Source organism: Populus alba, chromosome 13, assembly GCF_005239225.2.
Source record: "Populus alba chromosome 13, ASM523922v2, whole genome shotgun sequence".
In the NCBI taxonomy this organism is placed as follows: Eukaryota; Viridiplantae; Streptophyta; class Magnoliopsida; order Malpighiales; family Salicaceae; genus Populus; species Populus alba.
Genome location: NC_133296.1, coordinates 102,408 through 108,407, shown reverse-complemented (window position 1 = coordinate 108,407; position 6,000 = coordinate 102,408). Strand labels below are relative to the sequence as shown.

General features: G+C 31.2%; 1 long non-coding RNA gene across 1 annotated transcript; it reads right to left on the bottom strand.

Annotated features, from left to right (window-relative positions):
• Positions 1–2,767, bottom strand: LOC118060869 (uncharacterized). The gene is made up of 2 exons (XR_012167584.1): positions 655–2,767; positions 1–263 (listed from the first exon to the last, which is right to left on the bottom strand). It is a non-coding gene; the product is annotated as an uncharacterized lncRNA (long non-coding RNA).
• Positions 2,768–6,000: the final 3,233 nt, after the last annotated feature.

Below are 6,000 nucleotides of genomic sequence, written 5' to 3'. Positions count from 1 at the left end.
TTTTTAATTGTTTAATGATAAGATTTGATAAATATATACATCAACACTTCTAGTTAAGGGCCTAAAAGTTGCAATTAAACCCATAAACATGTGCTACATGACCCCTGACATTATTTTACAGTCGAGGAGCAATGTTTTTGTGGAGACAATAATCCAATAGGAGACATGCATCTAATTCGGATTTTCACTCGACTCAGTAAATGTAAGTCTTCGATTAGCATCCCCACAAGCTAGATCAAGATGAGCTGCTGCTGTTGGCAAACCTGAAATATCACAGTAATTTGTCGCGAAAGGCAATCATCCCAACCTATAAATGAAACACAGGTTGTGGGTAGGTCGAGACAATTCAGTAGTAAGAATGTTGTTTCAACAACAGACCTAGCCTGTGCAAGCTCTGAATTGGGTTGACCCGTCAGATCCAGCGGAGCAAGGTTTCTATAACTATGAAAAGATGCAAACATCCTGTCTTAATTCCTGAAAACATTCTATAGGTTACTTGAACTACTTCTGTGCAATATTATGAATGCCTACTTATCCTCCCTGAACTACTTCAGATTTCATTACAAATCTTACTACCACCATACCTACCCTCAACATCCTAACACACCAAACAAAACAAAAAAAAAAATCAGAATCTTTGAAAACAACACACACCAAATCTTCCTCAACAACTTCACTTCCGCTCCAGTTATCTTCATCAACCTCCTCAATTTGCACTCTAAATGCGGTCACATTAACCAAACCCAGTGACATGGTCACTATTTCAAGAGATCGAGAATCAATATGTAGCTAGTCGGACAGCTATTATTGCAGCTTGCCAACAGCATGGTGATGCGAGTCAAACCATTGAACTATTTGAGGAAATACTGGGAGAGAGGTGAAACCTTATCACATTAAATTTTTTTGCGTTATTTACAAGCAAAGCATGTTGAAAGGGGGTATGATTACTTCAATTCCATGAAAAAGGTGCGCATGGTATGAGCCCTGGGCTTGAAAACTATGCTTGCATGGTTGATCTACTTGGTCGGGCGGGGATGAAGCTAAGAGGCTTGCTGAATCAACACCTGATTTAACTGTATCGTGAGCTTTGCTTGGGGCATGTGGCTTATCATGTCGAAATAGGCAGAATTAAGTTGCAGAGAGGCTTTGAGATGGGACAAGAACATGAATAAACATGGAGATATTGAAGCAATATGACGGCACATAATTCTAGGTCAGTAATCTATTGTATTAACATTACTTTTGATGACTATGTTATACTATCTAACATGCATGCACGTAATGGAATGCTAAGATCAAAGCTGATATGACAAGTTAGAAGATAGGAGGGGATCAGAGGGGTTAAAAAGCAACCTGGATGTAGCTGGGTTGATGTTAAGGCCTCAACCTGTGTTTACCGCCAGTGATAGATCAAATCCCATGACAGATGAGATTTATGAACTACTGAGAAAGTTTGACTTGGAGTTGTTAATTTAATTCAAAGATTTTTGAAAGAGCGATTGTTGGCATCACCGGTTTACTAATGGTTTGTGTCCCTGCAAAGATTATTGGTGACATTGTTTAACAAGATTTCGGAGATTCAATCTGATAAGGAATGTTATTGCAGTTCTGCAAATATTACAATAATGCAGGGGGTCAAAGTTTTTCTTTCCAGAGAGATGTTTAATCCTGTGGTTAAGATCTGTCAGAACAAATCAGTTTTTACAGGCCTCTTCCATCAACCTATGCTGGCTAGTAGAAACCATCAACTTCTTCTATGTTCAGTGCTGAACACCATATCATGAATTTACTACTTTTTTTTTTGTTACAATGGCCATTTAAAAGCTTAGTTGGGCTTCAAGCAGTCTCCTGGTGCATAGACAAGGAAGTCCCTAAGGATTTTCCTTTGATCCATTGGTATTATGATGTATGAATTCAAAGGACTCAACTCAGTCTGTATTAGCAATTGGATCTACAGTTTTTCTTCTGAAATTCAGAACTCAACTCACTGTCTGTGTAATGTTTCATGAGCAAGAACATGCAGCACTTCGAAGACAGAGAGATTTCATTTGCATAGAAATCACTTAAAAGAGTTGGATAATAGATGAAAAGCAGTCAGGAAGATTCAGAACTATTTAAAAGCAGATGAGAAAAACTAGATCCAGAACTCTACACGCAAGATTCATCTATGATAAACTCAGATGCGAATAGAGAGATAGATCTGGTAGAAGCAGGTGAAGCAAGCAAGCCAAACATACTTGTAACGAGGGAGGAGCAGAGGTGAGGTGATGAGGAGAGGGAGGAATGATCGGAAACCTATGGGATGGGTGGAGTTGGGAAAATAACATACACAGCAGCAGCTTAGTTATCTTCCCCACTCACCCATCCAATAACCTTCCGAGCACCCTACTCCCTCTCCATTTCCTCCCATACAACATAACCTTCAAGGCGGCTGGCTACCAAAGCAGTTGCGAACCCTTACCTGCCCCTTGCCTTCCAGCCCTTATATATACTGTGTCAACTTCAACCTAACTTAGTTGTTTACGGGCATCTGTCTGTTCTGATGAGTGGACGAGAATGATCCTGGCCGTTCATTCCAACATTTCAGACGGTCAATGGAACATCGACGATGGATGCTAGGCATTGCCGTAACAGGATCGCTATTCCAGGATGGACTATGGATGCTACCGGTCAAGTGAACAAAAGGCCTTTATGGGCTAATCTTTGTGACTCGTTTGGGCTTAGTCTCGTTTCATGTGTGTTGATGTTGATTGAGGATTCCTTCAGTGGCCCAGCCCATTATAATATATATATATATATATATATATATATATTAAAAACTCTAAAAGGCATGGGGAAAGCACTGTACGTTTATACCTAATATAATAATAATAATAATAATTACTATTATAATTATAATTATATTATAATATTATAATATATATTTTTTTCTCTTTTGTAATAGCTTTTTTTTCATTTTTTTTTCTGCTTTTCTTTTTTTTTTTTGTAGTCTTTTTTTTTTTGCTTTTGTTTTTTTTTTCTGAGCTTTCTTTTTCCCACTTTTGTTTGTTCTTCATTTTTTTTTACATGTTTTTTTTTTACCTAAAATTGACTTTTTTTTTTAATTTTTTTTCAAAATTATCTTTACTAATTTTTTTAAATATTAAGCTAGTTGAAAATTTAACTATGTAGCTTTTTTCTTTAAAATATTGTAGTTTGCTATAATATTCTCATACATTTTTTTTTTTATGATTTTTTTTTTTAAATGGTCTTTGTAGATTTTATTTTTTTTATATTAAGTTGGTTGAGAATTTAGCTTTGTAGTTTTTTTTTATAAAAAAAAAAACAATATAAATTGCTACAGTGTTTCCCCTACATGGTTTTTGTTTTGCCACAGTGCTTCCTCACATATTTTTTAAAAAAATTATCTTTATCAAATTATTTTTTTCAATATTGAGTTGACTGATAATATAGCTTTAGCTTTCCCCACATGTTTTTTTTTTTTTTTATTTCTTTTTCTTTTTTTTCCAAAATTGTCATTTTTTACATTTTTTCTTTTTCTTTTTTTTTTGTTTTTTTAGAATTTTTTTTGTTGATTTTTTTTTTCTATTGAGCTGGTTGGAATTTTAGTTTTTTTGGTTTTTTCTTTAAAACACTGTAGCTTTCCCTGGGTGTTTTTTTTCTCGCTTTTGTTTCTTCTTTTTTTTACATGTTTTTTTTTTCATTTATTTTACCCAAAATTGACTTTTTTTTAATAGTCTTTGTCAATTTTTTTTTTATATATATTGAGCTGGTTGAGAACTTAGCTTTGTAGCTTTTTAAAAAAAAAAAAACACTATGAATTGCTACAGTGTTTCCCTTACGTGGTTTTTGTTTGTTTGCAGTGTTTCCCCCACACGTTTTTTTTTTTTAATTATCTTTGTTGAATTTATTTTTTCAATATTGAGTTAGTTTGAGAATTTAGCTTTAGCTTTAGCTTTCCCCACTTTTTTTTTTTTTTTTTTTAAGTTTTTCCCAAAATTGTCTTTCTTCTTTATATTTTTTTTTCATAATTATTTTTGTTGATTTTATTTTTTACTATTGAGCTGATTGATAATTTTGTTTTTTGATTTTTTCTTTAAAACACTAAATTGATGTAGTGTTTCTCTACATGGTTTTTATTAAATAATTTTTTTTCAGAATTATCTTGTCAATTTTTTTTTTTTATATTAAGCTGATTGAGAATTTAGCTTTGTAGTTATTTAAAACACTGTAGATTGCTACAGTGTTTTCCCACATGATTTTTTCTTGCTACAATGTTTCCCCACATGTTTTTTTTATCGATGTTTTTTTTCCAAATATGTTTTTGTCAAATTTATTTTTTTTTCATACTGAACCGGTTAACAATTTAGCTTTTTTTTTCTTAAAACATCGTTGATTTGCTACACTGTTTTTCCCATATGTTTTTTTTTGTTATGTTTTTTTTTTTTAAATGGTCTTTGTCATTTTTATTGTTTTTGATATTGAGCTAGTTAAAAAATTACAACTGTAGATTTTCTCATGAAACACTATAGATTGTTATAGTGTTTCCATGGATGTTTTTTTTCCTTTCGTTTTTTTTTATATTTGTCAAAATTATCTTTATTGATTTTTTTTTAATATTGAATTGGTTGAGAATTATAATTGTATATTTCTTTACAAAAACACTATAGATTGCTATAGTGTTTTCTTAAATGATTTTAATATTTAGCTGGTTGAAAATTTAGCTTTAACTTTCCCCACATGTTTTTTTTTCTATTTTTTTATTATTTTTTTTTTTGCTTTTTTTTTTCTTCCAAAATTGTCATCTTCTTTTTGTGTTTTTTTTGTGTTTTTTTTTTTTAATATTGAGCTGGTTGAGAATATAGCTTTGTAGTTTTTTCCTTTAAAATATTGTGGATGGTAACAATTTTTTTTATATTATTTTTTTTCACAAATCCACAATAATGCACAAGCATGCCACAAGCCCGTGGCATCGCGCGGGCATGTCACGCCTTTTACTAATATATTTACTTATTAATATATTATTATTAATTATAATTATTTATATTATAATTATAATTATAAATATTATTATATTGTATTGTATTTATATTATATTATATAACTATTTTTTTCCTTTTTTTTTCTTTTTAATTTTTTTTAATGAATTTTTTTTGTTTGATTTAGTTTGTGATGTTAATTTATTTTTTTAGTTATCAAATTTTCATGATACGGATCTCGAGTTTGATGGGTTAGCCTGATTTGACAAGTTATTTTTTCATTTAGTTTAGTTTGTTAAAGTTAATTTTCTTTCTATTTAATTATCATACTTTTATACTTTCATGACACATGTCCTAGGCTTGACGGTTAACTTGGTTTGATGGGTTAACCCAGTTAATTCAGGGTAAACCCGTCATTTGTTTTTTATTTAGTTATCAAACTTTCATGATGTGAATCCTAGGTTTTACGAGATAACCTGGTTTAAAAGGTTAACCTAATTAATTCAATTTTTTTTCTTTTTCTTCATTAGTTTTTTTCCTTTCTGTTGATTTTTTTCTTTGTTTTTTTTTTAATCAATCTATTTAATTATCACACTTTTATGACACGACCTTATATCTAGACCCACATCCAATATTCTTGGGTCCGGTGTTGCAGCCAGGCTCACTTAAACTTGGGTCATGCAAGTTTAATTTTTTATTATTAATATTATAAATATTACTTTTAGATAGGCGTTGCAGCCAAACCCAAGTTTCTTGGGTATAACTTTGCAAAAACCCAAGATTTTTTAAATTTTTATTTGTTTTAATATTTTTTATGCAAAAAAAATAACCCGCGGCATCGCGCGGGTCAAGTGTCTAGTATATATATATATGCTGTTGCAAGCTCATGTTTTTTTTTAATGGCAAAAGGTCAAAGTAAGGTCAAAGAACTGGGGAGGAGAAACAATGTGTTCAGCAATGTTCTTCCTAACCTAGTTCAATTATTCAATATATTGTTTATATGAATAATGCGGTCTTTTTT